Consider the following 9,563-nt stretch of genomic DNA (forward strand, 5'->3'; position numbering starts at 1 on the left):
AAATAGAAAAAAATTCTATTTTTTATAGTAAAGTTATTCATAAACTAGTGATTCACACAAATTTTTAAAAATTCAAATTTAAACTATTCAAAATTTAAAACTAATGGCACTAACAGAAAGTTTATAATTTTTGTGACCTAAAAGCAAAAAGAAATCACTAAAAAACTGTAAGTATTTAGTTTTAAGTAGAAATAAAAAAATAAAAAACCAAAAAAATGTAGAAATAAAAAAGAAAAAACCAAAAAAAATGCCACCTACTGGGCCTCCACGGCCTGAATACGACTAGAAACCCTACATGGGCCAGGATTCAGGCCCGCAGAGGCCCAATAGGCCCACAGGCAGTAGCAAGTTAGGCCCGAAAGCCTGCATTAGAGAGGAGCTCGAATGGGGAGGCAGAGCAGCGCTTATAAACCAGTGCCGGCGCCCTTCACCTAGCGATGTGGGACTAAACTTTTGGGCGCGGGGCGCACAAGGGCATTGGTCCCGGTTGGTGGCACCAACCGGGACTAAAGGGGGCATTGGTCACGGTTCGTGGCACCAACCGTGACCATTGCCCCCCTTTAGTCCCGGTTGGTGCCACCAACCGGGACCAACGGCCTTCGCTTCCCGCCCTTTGGGCTGCCGAAAATTGGCCTTTGGTCCCGGTTCGTGGCACCAACCGGGACCAAAGGGGGGCATTGGTCACGGTTCGTGCCACGAACCGGGACCATTGCTCTGGCTATATAAGCCAACACTTGCGAAATTTTGGCCAACCGCTCCCATTCGCCCCGACGCCGCCCCGAGCCCGTCGTCGTCGTCGTCGCCGCCCCGAGCCCGCCGCCGTCGCCCCGCCCCGTCGCCGCCCCAAGCCCGTCGCCGCCCCGCCCTGTCGTCGCCCCGCGCCGGCGCCGGCCCTAGGTTGATGATATGATGATGTTGATGATGTTTTTTTTTCCTGTTGATGATATGATGATGTTTTTTTTGTTGATGATATGATGATGTTTTTTTTCTGTTGATGATATATGTGATGATGTTTTTTTTTCATATATGCATTTTTTCATATATGTATTAATTTTTTTAAGTTGTTAGTAGATATCGATTTTAGGTTAGTTGAGCCTCTTTAGTGCATTTTATGTTTGTTGCATTTTAGGTTAGTGCATTTTATGTTAGTGGAGAGGAAAAAGTAAAATAAGGAAAAGGAAAATAAGTAGAGAAAGAAGGAGAAGAAGAAGGAGAAGACGAGGAGAGGAAGAAAAGGAAGAGGAGAAGAAGAAAAGAATAGAGGAGAAGAAGAGAAAATTAGAATATATATTCTATTTTCTCTTTTCTCCTCTATTCCTTTCTTCTTCTCCTCTTTTTTTTCTTCTTTTTTTCTTCGACACATGGGGGGGTCGAGAACGTCGGACATTCATGAGAGAGGCGAGGAAGAAGGGGAAGAAGAGGGAGAAGAAGAGGAGAGGAAGAAGAGGAAGTCTTCTCCTCTATTCTTTCTTTTCTTATTTTTTCTTCTTCTTCTTCCTCTTTATTTTATCGGGAACGAGGGTCGTCGAGGGTCGCCGAGCGGTAGAGGAGAAACCCTAAATAGAAAGTATCGTCGGTGTGAGATACATGTACCGTCGGTGTCGGACACTACATCCACATCCCACAAGTGGCGCGGGCTTCGACGCCCACGTCACTTGTGGGACGTGGATGTAGTGTCCGACACCGACGGCCACATGTATCTCACACCCACGATACTTGCTATTTAGGGTTTCCTCTACCGAAAAGAAGAGGAGAAATAAATAAGAAGAAGAAAAAAGAAGAAAAAGAAGAGGAGAAGAAGAAAGGAATAGTGGAGAAGACTTCCTCTTCTTCTCCTAGTGTCAAAGTATTGAAGAAATCCATGCCTTCATCATTAGCCGGAAGTAACCAGGGCATGTTGGTACGAAGTTCTGCAAAGTTGTTTTGGAATGGAGTCCCGGATAGAATAATCCGCCTTTTGGTACGAATTCAGCAAAGGCCTTCCAAATAGCGATATTCGGAAGGCTCTTTCTGAACTTTGTACCAAAAAGCGAATTATCCTATCTGGGACTCCGTTCCAGAACAACTTTGAAGAGCTTCGTACCATCATGCACATGTTACTTTCGCCTAATGATGAAGACATGGTTTTGTTGAATCCTTTGACACTAGGCAACCTCCCGACCCCTCGGCGATCCTCTCGAACATGAGAGGAAGAAGAGGGTCGTCTAGGGGTCGAGGGTTCGAGGGTTCGAGGGTTCTTCTCCTTTATTCTTTCTTCTCCTCTTTTTTTTCTTCTTCTTCCTCTTTTTTTTATCGGGAACGAGGGTCGTCGAGGGACATAGATGTAGTGTCGTCGTTGTCGATATATACCCCCTCCCGATAGCTTACTATGATTAGGTAGCTAGTTCTACGTTTGGCACTAATATATCCATCTGTCATGTTTGAATAATAATTGCCATGTTGTAAATATTTGTAGAAACTATGGACACCGCCCTAGACGAAGCAACAAAAGAAGCGTTGTTGAGGGAGATAATCGCAGAAGGAAGTGATGTCGTCTCGTACTATCTCAACGAAACCGATGGTCTGGAAGGAGAGGGTGAACAAGCTGGCTACGGTGACCTAATGCCGGTGCAAGAAGAAGAACATGAGGACGTCTCCGGTGACCCAATGCCGGTGCAAGAAGGAGACCGTGATGACGGCTCCGGTGACCGAACCGAGTCCGGCCAGGTATATATATATTAGTTAAGCCTATGCTGACTAGCTGATTGATGCATTCATTGTTTTGGTATGTACACATATTAATTAAGTCTTTGTTCTTTTTTCTAGCCCTCCGGATCGAGCACAACTTCGGTAAAGAGACGAGGCCCGAAGAAAAAGTTGAGCTCGGATGAAAAGCTTGAGATCACAGCAATCGCGCCCGACGGCCAACCTATTGAACCCCTCCGGACAAAGAGCGCATTTGTTGCTCGGTGCAGGGTTCTGGTTAGGGACAAGATCCCGATAAGCATCCAGCAATGGTTTAAGCCGGCTACAGAAGACCCTGAGGTGTCTTATGTCAATGATATGCAGAAAAATGATCTTTGGACTGAGCTGAAGTCAAATTTCACCCTACCGCCAGAGGATAATCCAGAGAACCCAATTAAAGAGAAATTAATCAAGTCTTTTGCTCTGAAGAGGATGGCAGAACTATTCAGGAGGTGGAAGAAAGAGCTGAATAATAAGTTTGTCGAAAATAATGAGACACCAGAATTCAAGGGCAGATATGAGAAGATCAGAGATCACTAGCCCGCATTTGTGGCCAACAAGACATCGGAAAAGAGTCAGAAGATGTCGGTGACAAACAAGCAAAATGCTGCGAAGAAGAAGCTTCACCATCGCACGGGGTCAGGTGGCTACCTCGTAGCCCGGCCTAAGTGGTCCAAGGTTGAGAATGATCTGGTTCATAAAGGGATCGAACCAGAGACAAATAACTGGCCAGACCGTTGCCGGACTTGGTTCTTCGGGGCTGGCGGAACCTTGGACCCTGAAACAGGGAAGTGCATTGGGACGAACGAACAAATGGACATACCAGTCAGTAAGCTTAAGCAGTATATTGAAGCAGCGCAGGAAGGGGCGTTCTTTCCAGACAGAGAGCACGACGAGCTCACAATGGCCCTCGGGAATCCTGAGCACCCTGGACGGACACGAGGCACGCCAGGCTCCGTTCTGTGGAAGGTTGGGTTTCCGGACGCAGGCGGTTACAAATCCCATGAGAGGAGGAAAAAAGTGCAGCAGACCGAACTGCAGGCGCTGCACGCAAGGGTACAAGCAATAGAGGAACGAGAAGCAAATCGCAGCAAACGTACTGCCGAAGCCTCCCCCGAAGCTACCCCGCCATCTCAGCGTAGAAGCAGCGTGGCTTCCACCGAGATGCTTCAGCTGGAGCATGACTTGACGGCTCCTGCCAGCTATCCCGTGGATGCTATAACGGAGTCTCAAAATTGCCACCTTATGACGCAATGGATGAATTTGAAGGTCAAGGCGGCTGTTGGCTCTGTTTATCCTACTGAACCCGGCGCAACTTTTCACTGCCGGCCGATTCCAGAAGGATATGCTAGGGTGATGGTGGATGAGATAACGGAGGGATTTGAGGACCTCCAGCTTGACCACCCTACCGGTGAAGGGGAGACTCAGCTGGGGTCTGCTCTGAAGACTCCATGCCTATGGCGGAAGGAGCTCATCAACCTTCCGAACTGGACGCCTCCGCCTCCTCCTCCTCCTCCGGCGAGTCAGGGCACTCCGCCTCCTCCACCGCCTCCTCCTCCGGCGAGTGACGATCAGGGCCCTCGGTCGGCTCCTTCTCCGGCGCGTGGCGGCACTCCGCCTCCGTCTCCGCCTGCGCCGACGCGCCCGAGCAGCCAACCTCCTCCTTCTCCGCCTCGTCAGCAAGGGCGGAAGAGACCTGCCGCCGCTCCAGCTGCTCCGGCGCGTCGTAGTCCTTCTCCTCCGCCTCTTAAGCAAGTAAAGAAGACAACCGCTTCATCTGCTCGTTCGGCGTGTAGCAGTACAACCAGAGGCGGGAGGACATACAGATTCGGTCCTTCTCTGAAGACTCCAGAGAAGTTACCATACGAGAGGACCCAGGAGGAGAACGCCGAGGTCGCGCGAGAAGAAGTGAGGAAATTCTTTGAAGGGGTGAAAGCAAAGAAACATCCACCTTCGGAGGAGAAGGTAGATCGGGTGAAAGTGAAGTGCACTCTGGCTGCCCGGACAAAACCACCGAAGTCTGATCCGCCGAATGGAAACTATGACCGCATTATTGGAAAGGAATTTGCCGAAGCGGAGCGGTCGGGAAGTACTGTCAGTGATCAAAGGCTGAAAGAACGACGAGCTGGGAAACAAATTGCCCAGCTCGGCAAACAAGCGAAGCAATCATGCCCCCCGCTCAAGGTGCCTAGCCACAACGTCGCTAATGATCCGAGGATGGTGCCCGGTTATAGCAATCTTGCAGATTACCTGCCCGACGAAGTACATTATGAACCCATGGACATGCAGATACAAAGATACGAGTACGGGAAGCCTCTCGTCAAAGATGAAAGATCTCTATCAACGATGATGTGAAGATTGCATGATTGGTACTTGAAAATCTGCAGAGACTCTGGGGGGAGGAGTACTTTGTATGTGAAAGTTAAAAAGGAGCATGACCTCGTTGGAATTGATCTGTTGCCTGTTCCATTTGAGGAGTTCTATCAGTTTTTCAATCAATTGGCCCTCGATAAAACAACGGCCGCCTGCTACTGTCTGTAAGTAGTAGTACTTCTGTCATTAAGTTTCTCTATATAGCTTAGCTCTTTCATTGCATGTATTTATAATCATCCTCACTATATTATGCAGATTGAAGATCGTCGAATTGAAGAAAAGACAAGTCGGTGATATTGGGTTCATTAACACATATCTCATAGATGCAACTCAGGTTAAACTTCATGCCGCAGCTACCGAGGCCAACTTGCTACATTCGTTCGTAATAAATCAAAACAAAGATATAATACTCTTTCCTTACAACTTCAAGTGAGTGTTACTGGCTTGTGCGTATTCGGTTTCCCTTATATATTAGTCAAGGTTATAGTAATGTAATTCATGAGTTATGCATGCGTGTGCAGTTTCCACTATATTCTCCTAGAGATTAAGCTTGAGCAGGGACTAGTAACCGTCTTAGACTCAAAACGAAAAGATCCCCAGGACTATGCAGACATGACTGAAATCCTCAAGAAGTAAGTTAAATTGATCATTATCCACCATATCAGCAACTTTGTTCATTTCCTGATATCAAGTAATTGTTTTCTTTGTCCGGCAGGGTTTGGAGAAAATTCACCAAAAAAGTTCCGGGACTGCCGAAGGAGCTGGAATTTAGACACCCGAAAGTAAGTACTATAGTAGCATGTTCCGCACATCTCCTAGTGATTCAAGCGCTAGTTTCATCAATACCATTTAGCATTCTTGCTTATCAGTTTGATTGACCTCTATTTCTTGTAAAGTGGTTGTGGCAGGAACAAGGGAATGATTTCTGTGGATACTACATGTGCGAGTCCATCCGCCACACGACGTGTGAGCGAGGCGGGTACTCTAACGAACAATATGAAGTACGTAAATAACAACATTCACAATTTTATTTTATTACCATCATTTGTGTTGAGTTTCATTCATTCATATATATATGTATTGACCCCCTTCTTCAAATTAGATGTTTCGGAAGCGGGATGAACTCCAAGCACCAGCTCGCATGCGAGCAATTCAAGAGGAATTGGCGGCATTCTTTCTTGACCACGTGATCCCTGAAGACGGAGAATTCTATGTGGACCCTGAGTCCATATGATTATATTTGTAAGAGATAATTATTGTATATATGTAGCCGGTAGTGTCAGATAGATATACGAGAACTTGTTGTTCGACCAATCTCTCGGAGAAGGAGAGGTGGTCGATATCACTTCTCTCTGTATGCATATATGTTCATGACGATCTTCTGTTTCCTTCATTTGCTTTACTAGCTAGCCAGCATGTCTAGTCCTCTCTATACGTACGTATAGTACGTAGCGTCGACCAAGCACGGACATAAGAGAGGACACTTCTGTATATTAATTATAGCTAGCTAACACAATATATGAAACACCTAAATTAACCCCCCAAAACCCCCAACCCCCCCTTTCAAATAAAAAACAAAAAACCCAGCCACAGAAATGCTGACGCGTGGATGCCTATTGGTCCCGGTTGGTGCCACCAACCGGGACCAAAGGGTCTCCTGACTGGGCTCTGCGCACTGCCCACGTGGAGGGCCTTTAGTCCCGGTTCTGGATTGAACCGGGACTAAAGGGGGGAGGTATTAGTACCAACACTTTAGTCCCGGTTCAAGAACCGGGACTAAAGGCCCTTACGAACCGGCACTATAGGCCCTTTTTCTACCAGTGGAACATCGCTATGTTGATCATATCTACTATATGATTCACGCTCGATCTTTCGATCTCAGTGTTCCGAGGCCATATCTGCATATGCTAGACTCGTCAAGTTTAACCTGAGTATTCTGCGTGTGCAAAACTGGCTTGCACCCGTTGTAGATGGACGTAAAGCTTATCACACCCGATCATCACGTGGTGTCTGGGCACGACGAACTTTGGCAACGGTGCATACTCAGGGAGAACACTTTTATCTTGATAATTTAGTGAGAGATCATCTTATAATGCTACCGTCAATCAAAGCAAGATAAGATGCATAAAAGATAAACATCACATGCAATCAATATAAGTGATATGATATGGCCATCATCATCTTGTGCCTGTGATCTCCATCTCCGAAGCACCGTCATGATCACCATCGTCACCGGCGCGACACCTTGATCTCCATCGTAGCATCGTTGTCGTCTCGCCAATCTTATGCTTCCATGACTATCGCTACCGCTTAGTGATAAAGTAAAGCATTACATCGCGATTGCATTGCATACAATAAAGCGACAACCATATGGCTCCTGCCAGTTGCCGATAACTCGGTTACAAAACATGATCATCTCATACAATAAAATTTAGCATCATGTCTTGACCATATCACATCACAACATGCCCTGCAAAAACAAGTTAGACGTCCTCTACTTTGTTGTTGCAAGTTTTACGTGGCTGGTACGGGCTTAAGCAAGAACCAATATTACCTACGCATCAAAACCACAACAATAGTTTGTCAAGTTGATGCCGTTTTAACATTCGCAAGGACCAGGCGTAGCCACACTTGGTTCAACTAAAGTTGGAGAAACAGTCACCCGCAAGCCACCTTTGTGCAAAGCACGTCGGGAGAACCGGTCTCACGTAAGCGTACGCATAATGTCGGTCCGGGCCGCTTCATCCAATAATACCGCCGAACCAAAGTATGACATGCTGGTAGGCAGTACGACTTATATCGCCCACAACTCACTTGTGTTCTACTCGTGCATATAACATCAAACCAGAAAACCAGGCTCGGATGCCACTGTTAGGGAACGTAGTAATTTCAAAAAAATTCCTACGCACACGCAAGATTATGGTGACGCATAGCAATGAGAGGGGAGAGTGTTGTCTACATACCCTCGTAGACCGAAGCGGAAGCGTTGACGCAACGTAGAGGAAGTAGTCGTACGTCTTCCCGATCCGACCGATCCAAGCACCGTTACTCCGGCACCTCCGAGTTCTTGGCACACGTTCAGCTCGATGACGATCCTCGGGCTCCGATCCAGCAAAGCTTCGAGGATGAGTTCCGTCAGCACAACGGCGTGGTGACGATGATGATGTTCCACCGACGCAGGGCTTCGCCTAAGCACTACAACGATATGATCGAGGTGGCATATGGTGGCAGGGGGCACCGCACACGGCTAAGAAACGATCACGTGGATCAACTTGTGTGTTCTAGGGTGCCCCCTGCCCCCGTATATAAAGGAGCAAGGGGGAGGCCGGCCGGCCCTATGGGGCGCGCCAAGGGGAGGGGGAGTCCTCCTCCTAGTGGGAGTAGGACTCCCCTTTCCTAGTCCAATTAGGAAACTTAAGGGGGAAGGAAAGAGAGGGAGAGGGAGAGGGAAAGAGGGGCCGCGCCCCCCCTCCCTAGTCCAATTCGGACTCCCCATGGGGGGGGGCGCCACCTCCCTTCCGGTAACCCCTCCGGCACTCCGGTTTTATCCGAAATCACCCGGAACACTTCCGGTGTCCGAATATAGCTGTCCAATATATCAATCTTTGTTTCTCGACCATTTCGAGACTCCTCGTCATGTCCGTGATCACATCCGGGACTCCGAACTAACTTCGGTACATCAAAATGCATAAACTCATAATAAATGTCATTGTAACGTTAAGCGTGCGGACCCTACGGTTCGAGAACAATGCAGACATGACTGAGACAAATCTCCGGTCAATAACCAATAGCGGGACCTGGATGCCCATATTGGCTCCTACATATTCTACGAAGATCTTTATCAGTCAGACCGCATAACAACATACGTTGTTCCCTTTGTCATCGGTATGTTACTTGTCCGAGATTCAATCGTCGGTATCCAATACCTAGTTCAATCTCGTTACCGGCAAGTCTCTTTACTCGTTCCGTAATACATCATCTCGCAACTAACTCATTAGTTGCAATGCTTGCAAGGCTTATGTGATGTGCATTACCGAGAGGGCCCAGAGATACCTCTCCGACAATCGGAGTGACAAATCCTATTCTCGAAATACGCCAACCCAACATCTACCTTTGGAGACACCTGTAGAGCTCCTTTATAATCACCCAGTTACGTTGTGACGTTTGGTAGCACACAAAGTGTTCCTCCGGCAAACGGGAGTTGCATAATCTCATAGTCATAGGAACATGTATAAGTCATGAAGAAAGCAATAGTAACATAGTAAATGATCGGGTGCTAAGCTAATGGAATGGGTCATGTCAATCAGATCATTCACCTAATGATGTGATCCCGTTAATCAAATAACAACTCTTTGTTCATGGTTAGGAAACATAACCATCTTTGATTAACGAGCTAGTCAAGTAGAGGCATACTAGTGACACTAAGTTTTTCTATGTATTCACACATGTATTATGTTTCCGGTTAA

This window comes from Triticum urartu, chromosome 3, assembly GCF_003073215.2.
Source record: "Triticum urartu cultivar G1812 chromosome 3, Tu2.1, whole genome shotgun sequence".
NCBI lineage: Eukaryota > Viridiplantae > Streptophyta > Magnoliopsida > Poales > Poaceae > Triticum > Triticum urartu.